The sequence below is a fragment of the Castor canadensis genome, chromosome 11 (assembly GCF_047511655.1).
Source record: "Castor canadensis chromosome 11, mCasCan1.hap1v2, whole genome shotgun sequence".
Classification (NCBI taxonomy): Eukaryota; Metazoa; Chordata; class Mammalia; order Rodentia; family Castoridae; genus Castor; species Castor canadensis.
In genome coordinates this window covers 59,486,382-59,501,765 of record NC_133396.1, presented here as the reverse complement: position 1 = coordinate 59,501,765, position 15,384 = coordinate 59,486,382, and positions in this window count along the sequence as shown.

The window sequence follows — 15,384 nt, the reverse complement described above, 5'->3', positions numbered from 1 at the left end:
ACCCAGTTTTCTCTATTAACATCTTACATTGATATGATACATTATTATGATTGGCAAACCAATATTCGTACATTGTTATTAGCTTGAAGCCTGGAGATGTAGCTCAGTGGTAGAGTGCATGCCTAGCTTGTACAAAGCTCTGGGTTCAACACCCAGCACTGAAAAAACAAAAAGCTACATTATTATTAATTAAAGTTAATTCTTACAGGGCTCTGATGCCTCCCACCTGTCATTCTAGCTACTTGGGAGGCTGAAATCAGGAGGATGTACAAGCATGCCTAGCTTGTACAAAGCTCTGGGTTCAACACCCAGCACTGAAAAAACAAAAAGCTACATTATTATTAATTAAAGTTAATTCTTACAGGGCTCTGGTGCCTCCCACCTGTCATTCTAGCTACTTGGGAGGCTGAAATCAGGAGGATGGAGGTTTGAGGCCAGCTGGGGCAAATAGATCTCAAGACCTCATCTCCAAAATAACCAGAACAAAACAGATTGGAGATATGGAAGCAGTAGAGCAGAAGCCTTGTAAGCACAAGGTTCTAAGTTCAAACCCCAGTGCTGCCAAGAGGAAAGAGAAAGTTAGTTCTTTATTCAGGTTTCCTTTTTTTTGTGTGTTTAAAGTCCTTTTTCTGAACCAGGATACCATCCAGGATCCCAATTACATTTGTTTGTTGTTGTTGTACTACTGGAGTTTGAACACAGGGCTTTGTGCTTATTGGGCAGGTACTCTACCACTTGAGGCACACCCCAGCCTCCCAGTTACATTTAATTGTCAAATTTCAGACTTCTTTTGGCTCAGACAGTTTTTCAGACTTTCCTTGTTTTTGCTGATCTTGCCCCTTTGGTTTGTTTGTTTGGGATGGAACCCAAGGCCTTGTGCCTTAGCACTCTACCAGTGAGCTGCATCCCCAGCCCAAGTTTTTTGTTTTTGTTTTTGCTTATTTGTGGTCCTAACCCAAGGCCTTGTACATGCTAGACAAGCGCTCTATCTCTGAGCTGCACTCCTACCCTCAGACCTTGACAGTTTGAGCACTGGATAGGTATTTTGTACAATGTCCCTGCCTGGAGGGTTTTTCTCGTGATTGGACTGGGTTATGGTTTGGGACAGGAAGGCCACAGAGGTCATTTTCATCACATCATATCAAGGGTGATACTTGAGACTAGTATCAGCAAGGTTAATCACTGCTGATAATGACCTTGCTTATCTGACTGAGATAGTGTTTGTAAATTTTTTCCATTGTTCAGGTACTCCTTTTTCCCCATTTCCACTCCTACTGTCCTCTTTGGAAGGAAGTCACCAAAGAAGTCGGAAGTTATGCCCCCTACCTCTTTTCTTTCTTTCTTTTCTTTTCTTTTTCTTTTGGTGGTGCTGGGAATTAAACTCAGATAATCATACTATGAAAATGTAAATTTTTTTGGTGGTATTGAGGTTTGAACTCAAGGCTCTCCACTTGCTGGGCAGGTACTTTACTACTTGATCCATGCCCTCAGCCCTCTTTTTCTTTCTTTCTTTTTTCTTTTCTTTTTCTTTTTTTTTTTTTTTAAGACAGTTTCTCACTATGTAGCTTAGGCTGGCTTTTAACTCTCTATCCTCTTACCTCAGACTCTTAAGTGCTGGGGATACAGGCACGCCCTATCACACCCTGCTACTCCTCCTTGAAAGGGGGTTATCTACATAAGCTACTTGGAATTATTTTGAATGGTGTGTTTGTTTCAACTCCCCCATTTATTTATTTATTCAAGCATTTATTTATTTATTTGTTGCAGTACTGGGGTTTGAACATGGAGCCTACACCTTGAGCCACTCCACCAGCCCTTTTTTGTGAAGGTTTTTTTTTTTTTTTTTTTTGAGATTGTTGGGTCCGGAGACCTAAGGCAGATGAGTGAGTATCCCATCCCCCATGGAGAGCACTGTGATTCCTGCATCCTGAGAAGGAGTTGTAAATCTGCATTTCTGCATCCTGAAGAGGAGATACAGGGTCTGATAGATCTGCCACAGGGCTGATGAGCAAAATGCTCTCAAGATTGTTCCTCCCCCCCCAAAAAAGAGGGGAAAGCCCATGAATCCACGGCCAATGAGAAGAGCCCACCTAACCCTTACTCAAACCCAGAGTTAAAACATCCATAAAAGCCCCAGCCTTCACCTGAACAGGAAGCCACTGGTTTCCGGCTCCATTGCACTGCTCTAGCTGTAGCCTTTCCTTTCTGTCTAATAAATCCCACTTTATATACGGGCTTTGGATTCTCATTCAGCTGCCTCACGAGCCAGTTCTCTGGCCTATGACGGTAAGGACCCTTGACACCAGCCTGCAACACTTCAAACTGACACGGAACAAGATAAGAGATAGAACTATTTGCCCTGGCTGGCTTTGAACCATAACTATCCTGATCTCTGCCTCCCGAGTAGCTAGAATTACAGGTGTAAGCAACTGGCGCCCAGCTTCAAGCATTTTTTTTTTTTAATCACTGTAGACTCATGGATGACTATTTTATATTTTGGGTTAAAATCCAATGTGCTTTGACTACTGTCTCTCTCTCTCTCTCTCTCTCTCTCTCTCTCCTTTTTTTTTTTTTTTTTTTTGTGGTACTGGGGCTTGAACTCAGGACCTACACCTTGAGCCACTCCACCAGCCCTTCTGTGATGGGTTTTTTGCAGATAGGGTCTCAGGAACTATTTGCCTGGGCTGGCTTTAAACTGTGATCCTCCCAATCACTGTCTCCTGAGTAGGTAGGATTACAGATGTGAGCCCCCCCACCCCTCTCGCACCCAGCCTATGAAAGTTTTTTTAGCGTTAATATATTTTATTGTGCTTATCTATGCCAATCTTATGTGTCCCAAACACACTGCAGATAATTATTATGTAGAAGGGAAGCAACATTTCAAATTGAAAAAAAGGTAACATTCTTCCTTATTATATAATGTACTTATGGCAAGCTCTATGATTAGTTTCTTTTTTTATTAGTTGTATATTAATGGAACAAAGATGCTACACTGTAGTGTAATAATGCATACATTGTGCATTAATCAAATTAGCCCCCTCAATCTCTTTTCCTCACTTCTACTCCCCACCCCACGCCATGAATGTTTATAACAGGCTTTGGTATAGATATTAGGTTTTTTCTTTTTTGGCGCTAAGGATTGAACCCAGGGCCTCATACATGGTAATCATGAACTGGACTACACATTAGTTTTCATATCACTTGGGTAAATAACAAGGAATACAATTGCTAGATTGTATTCCTGTATGGGAAGGTCATATTTAGCTTTTCTTTGTTTCAGATTTTTTTTGGGGGGGAGGGTGGGCTTGGGGTTTGAACTCAGGGCTTTGCATTTACAAAGCAGGTGCTTTAGCCACTTGAGCCACAACTCCAATCTGCTCTGGTTATTTTGGAGATGGGGATCTTGTGACCTGTTTGCCTAGGATGGCCTTGAACCATAATCCTCCTGATCAGGTGTGAGCTGTAGGTGCCAGGCTAATACCAGAGTTTTTGTTAAGGGAGCAGAATGGTTGTGGGTCACTAGCCTAAACCTTATGATCTTAGGAAAGATCTGTTTCAACAGGGCTTGCCTTCCTATCCAGATAGGGGGCTTGGCCACTTCCAGGGCATCCCTGCTTCATCCTCCCCACTGGAGGTTGGGGCAGAGGGCCAAAGGCAGAAGAGGAAACGGTCCTACCCCAGGCTGTAGCAGCTCCTGGGCCACAATGGTCTTCTAGCAACAGCAAGGGAAGGGAAAAAGCAACTACCAGTGTTACCACCACTCCTGGGGTGGATAGACCCTCCACTACAACTTGTATAGTTTTGTAAGAAACTGCTACTCTATCTTCCAAGAGGGCTATAAAATTTTGCAGCCTCTGGGTCAGGAATGTAGCTCAGTGTTGGAGCACTTGCTTAACAAGCCCAAGGCCCTGGACTTGGGGCTTTGTGCTTGCCAGGCACTCTACCACTTGAACCCCACCTCCAGCCCGTTTTAGTCAGGTTAGTTTGGAGATAGGGTCTCACTTTGTGCCCAGGCCAGCCTGCAACCCGATCTTCCTCTTTTGTGCTTTCTGGCATCACTGGCTTGATAGGCATGCATCACCACGCCAAGCTTTTTTCTGTCGAGATGGGGTCTTGCAAACTTTTTTGTCTGGGCTAGCCTGGAACCATGATCCTCCTGATCTCAGCTTCCCATGTAGCTTGGGATGACAGGTGCTTGCTACTGTGCCCAGCTATTGGTTGAAATGGGGTCTTCAGAACTTTTTTTTTTGCCTGGGCTGGCCTAACTGGCATTATAAGCGTGAGCGACTGGCACCTGGCTTCTATATCTTTTTTTTTTGAGATGGAGTCTCACTGTGTTACCAAGACTGGCCCTAAACTTAAGATCCTCTAGCCTCAGCTTCTAGGGTAGCTGGGGTTACAACCTGTACCGCTAGGCAAATGGAAGTTTTATACTGTAAAGTCAACATTTTTTGATAAAATCAAAATTTTCTTCTTTGGTTGGGTATGGTGATTCATATCTATAATCCCAGCTACTTGGGAGCTGTAGGCAGGAGGATCTTGAGTTCAAGATCAGTCCAGGAAAAGGGATGAGCGCATAGGTCGAGTGGTAGAACACTTTTTTTTTCTTTTTTGGATCATGCCTTTGATATTGTAGATAAAACCTTATCTGTAAATGATGTGTAAGGTCTGTGTCTAGTTTCTTTCTTGGCAGTACTGGGGATTGAACCCAGGGCCTTGCAGCTTGTATGCAAGTGCTTTCCCACTTGAGTTACACCCCTAGCCCTTTTGTTTTTATTTTTGGTTTTGAGACAGGGTTACACTAACTTTTTCCCAGGTTGGCCTCTACCTCCATATCCTCCCGTCTCTGACTCCTGTGAGTAGCTGGGGTTACAGGCAAGCACCACCATGACCAGTTTTTTTTTTTTTTCCTTTACATATGGCTGTCTAATTGTACCAACACAACTTGTTGAAAAAATTATCCTTTCTTTAATGAACTGCCTTTGGTCTTTCGTCAAAAATTAGTTGGAGGCTGTAGGTGTGGCTCAAGTGGTAGAGTGTCTGCCTAGGAAGTACAAAACCCTGAGTTCAAACTCCAGTAGAGCCAAAAGAAAGTTCAGTTGCCTGTACTTGTGTGGATCTATTTCTGATTTCTCCATTCCACTTCATTGATTTTCTTTTTTTTTTTTTTTTTCGATAGTACTGGGGTTTGTTCCTTTTTGTTTTGATTTTCATAGTACTGGGTTTGAACTCAGGGCCTCATGCTTCCTAGGCAGGCACTCTACCATTTGAGCCACTCTTCCAGTTCATATCTTTTTTTTTTTTTTTTTTAAACTAGTATCATACTGCTTTGATTATTGTGAGCTGTTACCATTTTTTCCTGGGTGTGAGCATCTGTCAACAGATCTGAGAGGAGCTGGGGGTTGGGGAGGAATATAAAAGGCCCAAGACATCATATCTGTAACCCTAGCTACTCAGGAGGCAGAGATCAGGAGGACTGAAGTTTGAAGCCAGTCCTGGGCAAATAGTTCTCAAGACCCTATCTCAAAAAAACCCTTCACAAAAAAAGGGCTGGTAGAGTGACTTAAGGTGTAGGCCCTGAGTTCAAACCCCAGTACTGGAAAAAAAAAAAAAAAAAAAAAGACATGATGGTTCCACAGAGGTGAGGGAGGAAGGAATATGCAGAGGCTTGGAGGGTGCCTGCTGTGTCTTTCACACCCCTGCCTGAGTGATGTAAACACTATGGGTCCCTTTTGGTTGCCAGACTCTGCACCTGAAGTGCTCAAACTCCACCTAGTGGCCTTTTGATAGCATCTTCTCTGTCTGTCATCACCCCTACGAGAACCATGAGAACAGGCCACTTTTCCTTGCTGTTCCCTTCCTGATTTAACCCACACGCAAGAGGCCACTTACTCTAATAGCTAGACAAGAGACCTTGGGCTTGTAGAGGACTCTGTTGGACTTCAGGTCCTGATCCTACCAGATGACACTTGGGACTCAACACTACCTTCATTATGAGTTCCTCTTGCAAAGGTTTTTTTTCTTTTGGTTTTAAATGACAAAAACCAAACTCAAACAAGCATATGAAAAACAAGCTAATTGACTTACATAATGGAAAACTCTAGTCACAGAGCTGAGCTGATTTCAGTCCAGTAGGATCAAGCATTCAAATCTGTCTCTCTCCACTTCTCCACTATATTAGTTTTATTCTCAGGCCACCTCATTGGCCTCCAGCAGCAATATGCCTGTGTGGCACCTGCTTAGCATCTCCAGTAGGAAGATCATTTGTTGGTTATGTATTGCTGCATTTGTCTGGGGTAAAGCCCAGTGGAAGAGCACTTGACTAGCAAGTAGGTGGGTTTGATCCCTGGTACTGGGAAAAAAAAAGAAAGCATGGATGGAAGGAAGGAAGGAAAGAAGGAAGACTGTTTATGCTTTCATGCTGTTGTGACAGAACGCCTGACATAAACAACTTAAAAGAAGGAAAGAGTTTCTCGTAGTTTCAGTTCATAGTCCTTGGCTCTTTTGGTTCTCAGCACTCATGGTGAGGTACTCATTGTGGCAACCAGAACATGGAGACAAGGCTACTCACCTCATGGCAAGTAGGAAGCAGACAGGGAAGACAGGAAGGGGTCAGGGCAATATAGCCCTTAAGGACTTATCTCCAATGACCTACTTCTTCCAACTAGGCTCACTTTCTACTTTTTATCACCTCTGAATAATGCCATCATAATATGAATCCATCAAGGGATTATCCATTAATTAAGTCAGAGCTCTTAGAATCCAGTTACTTCCCAAAAGCCCATGAGCTGGCAACCAAGCCCCAATACATGAACCCATATAGGGACATTTCATATCCAGCTATGACAGAATGAATTGCTGTATCTGAGGTCAGAAGAATTGTAGCCATCTTCAAAAAAAAAAATTCCATTACTTACAATAATCTCTGAACAACTTGAGCAGAAGTCCTTTGTGGGTGATGCTTTGGTCTCACATCAGATGCTTGTCCTGAACCTGTCTCTGCAAGCAAGTCAAGACAGAATGTATTGACCACCTGCTTCTGGGCCATGTGTCCCCTCAGAATGGGACATGTGGGCTTAGGACAGTGGACAGGCAGCCCCCTAAAGGAAAACCAGATGTTGGTACTAAAACCAGAGTTTTAGGCCCAGGCCTACTCCATATGTCAGGTCCAGCTACTCATCCCTGTATGCCAAATAAACAGACCGGTGACAGTGAAGGACAGAGAAAAGAGGTTTGTTATGTGGCACCGGCACACTGTGGGAAGAGGCAAAATAAGGCCTTCAACTCATCTGTGGGGAACAGTCATGAGGTTTAGGTTTGAATAGAGAAAGAATTTGGGCTAAGGGTCAAATTATTAAACAGTACCCATCACAGTGTGGCCTTGGTGGTCATTATCTCAGTCCTGGTTTTGGGAGGGATTCTGGAGAAGTTGTCATCAGAGGGTGATCTGGTCAGGATAAGCAAATCCTTGCTGCCTGGCTGGTGATCTGCCCTGAGGAGAGTCAGGTCCTTTCCTTGGGGGCAGTTTCCTCTGTTCTTCCATGTAAACATGTTATCTTTCAGTCATGTCCTTCCTGGATTCCAAGGTGAATAGCTCAGAGCAAGACAGATACACAGTGGAGGCAGGGATACCAAGCTTTTCTACTGCTTTCAGTTAATTGTGGGCCCAAGAAAGGAGTGAAAACTGACTTTTCAGCAAAAGCAGTTTCTAAGTACCTGTTAAGTACCAGTGCAGAGAATAGGGATGGAACTTGTTAAAAGTATCTTTGTCCATCAGTGCTTGTCTGCCCTGTGGGGTTGCCTATGATGTATCTCTACTTGCTCCTCCAGCTTTATAGCCCTCTTTTCATTTCAACGAAGCTTCTTTTCTTTTTCTGGTGGTACTGGGGTTTGAACTCTGGGCCACTCCACTAGCCATTTTTTGTGAGGGTTTTTTCGAGATAGGGTCTCAAGAACTATTTGCCCAGGCTAGCTTCGAACTTCGATCTTCCTGATCTTTGCCTCCTGAGTAGCTAGGATTACAGGCACGAGCCACTGGCACCTGGCTCAACTAAGCTTCTTTTTTCACAGTTCCTTAGACATACCTACTTTCTTCTTCACTGTGCCTGTGATTCTCTGTCTCTTGGCCTGGCCAAACACCCATTTGATCCTCAAAAGAGAGTCTAAGATCATTTCCTCTCTGAAACCTTTCCCACCCACAAGGTGAGATGGAAGGAGGGTTCTGGTTGCCTGATGTGGATGCAAATAGATGAGGCAGACACGTGAGGACTCCTCTATCCCTTCAGAAAAGAATCTCCAAGCCAAGTCAAAACAACCACATTAAAGTTTCTAGGGATACTTTGTTAAAATTTCAAATTCACCTGGGCTCTGGTGGCTCCTGCCTATAATCCTAGTTACTCAGAGGAGGCAGAGATCAAGAGGATTGCACTCCCAAACCAACACTGGGCAAGTGGCTCTAAAAACCCTATCTTGAACATACCAACAGGAAACCAGATTGGTGGAGTGGCTCAAGTGGTAGGGTGCCTCCCTAGCAAGTACTAAGGGTCTGAGCTCAAACCCTGGTACTGCCAAAGAAAAAAAGTACAAATTAAAGTGAAAGTTTTTGTTTTGCTTTGCATAAAGATGTTCAGTGCAGTGAGTTATTTTTTATTTATAAATAAATAATCCTGGGGAAACTAGGGCCTGGAGCATACTAGGCAAGCCCTCTGCCACTGAGTCACACAATGTCCTGCGGCCTTATTTGTAATGGCAAAAACTGTCAGCTGCTCAAATGCCCTGAGTAAGTAGGGCCCAAGCACAAAAAGCAACGTAGTGGATCAGGAGCCTGGTGCCGGTGGCTCACACCTTTAATCCTAGCTACTCTGGAGGCAGAGATCAGGAGGATCAGGTTTGAAGCCAGCCAGAGGCAAATAGTTCACAAGATCTTATCTCTAAATAAATAAATAAATAAATAAATAAATAAATAAATAGGGCTGGTGGTGGAGTTTCTCAGGTGATAGAGCACCTGCCTAGCAAACCCTAGCAAGTGTGAGACCATGAGTTCAAGTCCCAGTACTGTCAAAGAGGGGAGGAAAAAAATGTAGTGACTCAGGAAACTTGGAAAGCTCAAATGATTTTGGGCACCCACCTTATCCTTGGTTCTGCTTCTCTCATTTTCTCGTAGAGTTGACTAGTTTCTCCATTGATGGGTGAAGGAAGCAAGGTACAGATGGCTCCAGGCTAACATTATACCTGCTTGTGAGCCTAGAGGACAGAAAGTTTCACTTTCTCAGAGGCCTAGAAGCTTCTTTTTCTCCAGGAGGCTGGCCTGACTTGCTCCTTCCTGGCCAATTTCTGTGGCCTAAGGAATAGGATACTGTGATTGACCAATCTTGAGTCATAGCCAGGGGGAGGTCACTGTGATTGGCAATTCCACTGGAACCACATGGAGTGGGTTAGCAGATGGAAAGTTTTAATCCTATTGTCAGGACTGCAGACTCTAGTGGATGCAATGTTATATTCCATGAGAAGGGATAGTTTCAAAGATTGTATAGAACATAAAAAATGATTACAAAACAATGCTGAGGAGGTAGGACACAGACTGGAAACTATGTGGGTTCCTTTGGGATATGGAAAAATAGAAACATTTTTTTTTTTTTTTTCATTTTTCTTTTATTATTCATATGTGCAATAGAAACCTTTTGCAGGAAGAAGGAAATAGGAGAATGATTACCTCAAAAACTTTCAGTATTTTTGCTAACACATACAATAAAATATTCATGCAAAAATATGGTGCATGTTACATGATATGATTTTCAGAATTCAATATCTTTTTGGAATGAGATGCGGCATATAGGTGGTGGCTTTTTTTGTTGTTTTGTTTTGTTTTGAGACAAGGTCTTACTCTGTTGTCCAAGCTGGCCTCAAACTTGCTATCCTCCTGCCTCAGCCTCCTGAGTGCTGAGGTCACAATGGTTTAGATGGTGTTTTTTATAGATCTGAGCTATATTGGTACAGATGTAGAAGAAAGCTTATGTATGCCTAAAGATATGACATAAGTCTTTTTCTTTCTTTCTTTTTTTCTTTTTTTGGTGGTATTGGGGTTTAAACTTGGGCTTCATTCTTGCTAGGCAGGTGCTCTATCACTTGAGCAATGTCTCCAGTCCTTGATGACAACTCTGACAACTCTTTTGTTTTCATGATCTTAAAAAAATTTTTTTTGTTATTATTGTTATATTATTGTTGTACTGGGGGTACACTGTGACATTTACAAAATACAATATATCTTAGTTAAATTCACCCCCTCTATCATTCTCCTTTATTCCTCTTTTCCTCCCTGATAACAAGTCTTGATAAATTTTCTTTTAGTGGGACTAGGGTTTGAACTCAAGGCTTGTGCTTGCAAAGCAGGGCTCTACCACTTGAGTCACACCTCTAGTCCATTTTGCTCTGTTATTTTGGAGATGGTGATCTCATGAGCTGCTTACCTGGGCTGGCCTCAAACCACAATCCTCCCAATTGCAGCCTCCCAAGTAGCTAGGATTACAGGAGTGAGCTACCAGCACCTAGCTTTGAAATATTTGTTATACCATATGACTTTTAAGAGATGGGGAGAAGCTGGATGATGGTGGCTCATGCCTGTAATTCTAGCTATTCAGGAGGCAGAGATCAGAAGGATCAAGGATCGAGGTTCGAAGCCAGCTTGGGCAAATGGTTTGTGAGACCATATCTCAAAAAAAACCCTTCACAAAAAAGGCTGGTGGAATGGCTCAAAGTGAAGGCCGTGAGTTCAAACGCCAGTACCAAAAAAAAAAAGATGGGAAGATGCGGATATTAAATGAATAGCAATTTAAAAGACACTTATTCTCAGATTTCAACATTATGTAATTTAATTTTCATCATAAATTTATAAAAATTTATAAAAATTTTTAAGTGAACAGAAACAGCATATACTACTTATAATAAGCAAAATGTCTCATTAAAATGAGTTGGAGAATAAGTGGGAAGAAAATTCATATTTATCTGGTTTCTCTCATTTATTTATTTATTTTGGCGGCACTAGGTTTTGAACTCAGGGTCTTACGATTGCCAGGCAGTCACGCTACAACTTGAGCCACACCGCCAGCCCTTTATCTATCTATTTATTTATTCATTTAACTACCCAGTGATTATTCAAGAATGAATTGTTCACTCTCCGTGTGTTTATCCAACACACTCTCCATTTGTGTTTATTTTGTAGTTTCTCTTATTATTTCTAGTTTTATTCTATTGTACTCTGATAAGATATAGCAAATTATTTCAATTTTCTTGTATCCATTAAAGACTTGCTTTGTGCCCTAAGATATGACCTGTTTTGGAGAAAGTTCCATGGGCTTCTGAGAAGAATGCGTATTGTGCGGCTGTTGAGTAGCATATTCTGTAGGTATCTGTTAAATTCATTTGATCTCTAGTGTCTTTTAATTCTGAAGTTTCTTTGTTGATTTTTGTCTCCATGACCTGTTGATTGGTGACAGTGGGATATTAAAGTCATCCACTATTATTGTGTTGGGGGGGTCTACCTCTGTTTTTATAGTGTTTGCTTTATGAACTTGGGTATGTTTACCTGGTGTGCATATGTTTATAATTGTTATCTCCTCCTGCCGGATTGTTCCCTTTATCAATAGGAAATGACCTTTGTCTCTTCTGATTAATTCTGGTTTGAAGTCTGCTTTGTCAGATATGAGTATAGCTACTCCTACTTGCTTTTGGGCTCCATTTGCTTGGAAAATCTTTTTTCATCCTTTTACTCTAAGCCTATGTTTGTCTTTGCTGGTGAGGTATGTTTCCTATAGGCAATAGGTGGTCAAGTCTGTTTTTTAATCCAGCCCTCCAGTCTGTGTCTTTGGATTTGAGAATTGAGACCATTAACATTCAGAGTTATTATTGGAAGATATGCAGTAATTCCTGTCATTTTATTGGTTTGTGGTGTTTGATTCCTCCTTCTTCCTCATTTGCTTATTGCCCAGACAAATCCTTTGAGACACCCTATCTGGAAAAAAACATTCACAAAAAAAGGGCTGGTGGAGTGCCTCAAGGTGTAGACCCTGAGTTCAAACTCCAGTACTGTCAAAAAACAAAAAAGAAAACAAAACAAAAAACAAACAAAAAATCCGTATAGACATTGAAGCTATAATTTATAAGTTTAGAAGTTTAAATGCATGCATTTTTCAATTTAATCTCTTGCTGACCAGTTTTAATGTCAACATTAAGGATTTCTTTAATTTTACCATATAACACCAACAGCAAATCACCCTCAGTACCACACATTTTGGTTTGGTTATTTTGGAGATGGGGTCTCTTGAACTACTTTGAACTGCTGTCCTCTCAGTCTCATCCCCCCAAGTAGCTAGGATTAAGTGAGCCTCCAGTGCCTGGCATGTTGGTAACTTTTCACAAAGCCATCTATGGTTCTTTTATTTTTTTGCCTTCAGCTTCACTACTCTGTTGTCATGGTAAGTTTTCTGTGGCACAGGCATGAGAGTACTCCAGAGAGGGTAGTCACACAGACAAGAAAAGGGGTTTCCTTTGGTTTTGGTAATAAGCCCTTAAGAGTGTCATAAGCAAAAGAAGCAGCTCAGTTCACAGTAGTGCTCTGAGCCAAAACACCAAACTTGGCCTCTAAACCAATAGTTTCTGCGCTTTTTCCATTTTCATCATACAGCCACGGGAACCTTGAATTGCCCTCGTCAGAACCTTTCCAATATCAACATCTAATCAGTTCCAGCAAAATCTAGTACATATGCTACACGTAACATTGTTGCCCTAGGGCTGCACCAGAAGCCAGGTGCGTCACAAGCCACCTCCAGAACTGTTTTGCTTTCTTAACTCCAAACCTGAAGAGTTGTTTATATTTGTCCTTCAAAGCCAAGTTCAGAGCTTGTGCTGGGAAATACTTGACATATTTGTCAAATTGTTTCTCCAATCCTTGGAGAAACCCTGCTGAGGGGGGTCAGCACCAGGCAGTCCGCAGCGCCTCATCTGCTCAGAGGACACCTGTGCCTGCGGTGGCAGGCGTTTCCACCCATGTCTCAGGCTTCCTCACAGGTGCACGCTGCATGATGGGGGATGGCGAAACATCTTTTTCAATGCTGTTTTTGTAAGTATCAAAACTAATAAAGACACTCCAACTTCAGTAAACACAAGACAAAACAGCATTTGTTTAGCTACACTTGTGTGTCTGGCGTTCTTGGTGGGGTCTCTGAGGCTCTTGGAGAAAAGATTTCCTCTCCTTGGGATGTCCAGAGATGAGGGCTGGAGGGTTGGATGCTTTTGATCCAGGTGTGTGTGCATGTGTGTGCGTGTGATGGAAAACAGGTGGGATCAACACAATTATGGAAATAATCTGTAAGGAATTTGTGTAAGAGGTGTACTGGACTGTGGAAAGGATTTAATTACAATTGGTTAATACATCAAATATTAAGCACCTGCCTGGTGTGGTAGTGGACACCTGTAGTCTCAACTTGTAGTCCCAATTTCTCAGGAGACTGAGGCAGGAAGATTGCTTGAGTCCTCCAGTAGTTCAAGGCCAGCTTGGGCAACATAGGAGACCTCATCTAAAAAATAAAACAGGCCAAGATGGCTCATGCCTATAATCCTAGGCACTCAGGAGGCAGAGATGGGGAGGATCACGGTTCAAGGCCCAGCCTGGACAAACAGTTAGTGAGCCCCATCTCAACCAATGAGAATGGGATGTGGTGATGTATGCCTGTCATCCCAGCTATGTGTGAAGCATAAATAGGAGGATCCTGGTCCAAGCTGGCCAGGCATAAACGTGAAACCCTATTCAAAAAAATAACTAAAGCTAAAAGGGCTGGCGGTGTGGCTCGAGAGGTAGTGTGCCTGCCTTAGCAGGGCAAGGCCCTGAGTTCAAACCCAAGTACCTCCAAAAAAAAAAAAAGAAAAAATACTGAGTACCTGATCTGGTTTTAAAACTGAGATACATCGATCAGGAAACAAAAACAGATTAATGATCCTGCCTCCAGGAGTCTTGCTGTCTAATCTGAAAAGACAATTCACTATAAACATAATGAATAAGTACTCCAGATGAGATGTTACAGGGTGTAATTGCTCCAGAAAAAAGGACAGCTGGGAATGTGGTGTGGGTGGTAGATTGCAATTTATGTTTCTTTTCTTTTTGCAGTGCTGGAGATTGAACCTTGGGCTTTGCATGTGTTAAGAAAGTGCTGTATCACTAAGCTATACCCCTTTTTTGAGCTAGGGTTCTGCTTTGTAGCCCAGGCTGGTTTCAAACAAACTCTAGCTCCTCCTGCCTTTGCCTCCCAAGCATAGGAATTATGGGTGTGAGCCTCCACGTCTGACCTTCCTTTCTTCCTTCCCTTCTCCCTCCCTCCCCACGTCTGACCTTCCTTCCTCCCTCCCTCCCTCCCTCCCTCCTTCCTTCCTTCCTTCGTTCCTTTTATTTGCATGCAGTGCGGGGGATGAAACCCAGGGCAAGGACTCTCCCACTGAACCACAACCTTAGCTTGGATTGTAATTTTAAACAGTGATTGGGTAGGCTTCACAGGGAAAGCAAATCCTTCAACCACTTGCAGGAAGTGAAGCAATCTGTCCATGAAGATGTCTTAGGAAGGAGATTTCTAGGCAGAGGGCACAGCCAGTGCAAAGGATCTGAGGCTGGAGTATGCATGAGAGGAAAGGCTAGGGAGAAAGGTAGATTGTGTGGGCTCTTGTTGGTCGTTAGAAAGACTGGACTCTTGGGGCTGGGGATGTAGCCCGGTGGTTAAGTGTTTGTCTAGCATGCACAAGGCCCTGGGTTCAATTCACAGTACTGCAAAGACTGAGCTTTCACTGGAGGCATGGCTCAAGTGGTAGAGCACCTGCCTAGCAAGTGGGAAGCCCTGAGTTTAACCCCCAGTACCACCAAAAAAAAGAGAAGAAAAATGAGAAAAGGATTAAAGCACATTTCATGTCAGCTTACTGGATTTTCTTCCCAGTGTCTTGTGTGGAGTGTGTGTGTGTGTGTGTGTGTGTGCGCACGCATGCTTGTGTGCGTGTGCATATGAGTGCAGCTCTGACAAGGGCAGGGACTTGGGTGTGGAAAAAGGCTTCCAGAGCTCACAATTGATCCTCGGATCTTCCTCCCACCATTGTCCTTCCCAGGCTGGGGTGTGGTTTCTTCCACCTCCTCAGTTGTTTTATGACATACCCCCAGCCCTGGGAATTCAGTTTCTCAACCATAGAGCAAATTAAAGATGAGAAGGGACCCCCGAACCCCTCCTCTGCACCCACCTCCTCCCGCCCCTCCCGGGGCACTGACTCCCAGCCATGAAAGCCTCCCAGTGACAGGCAGACAGGACTAGGACAGAGACTGGGAAAACAGTGAGCCGCTGGGGTCCCATGTCACAC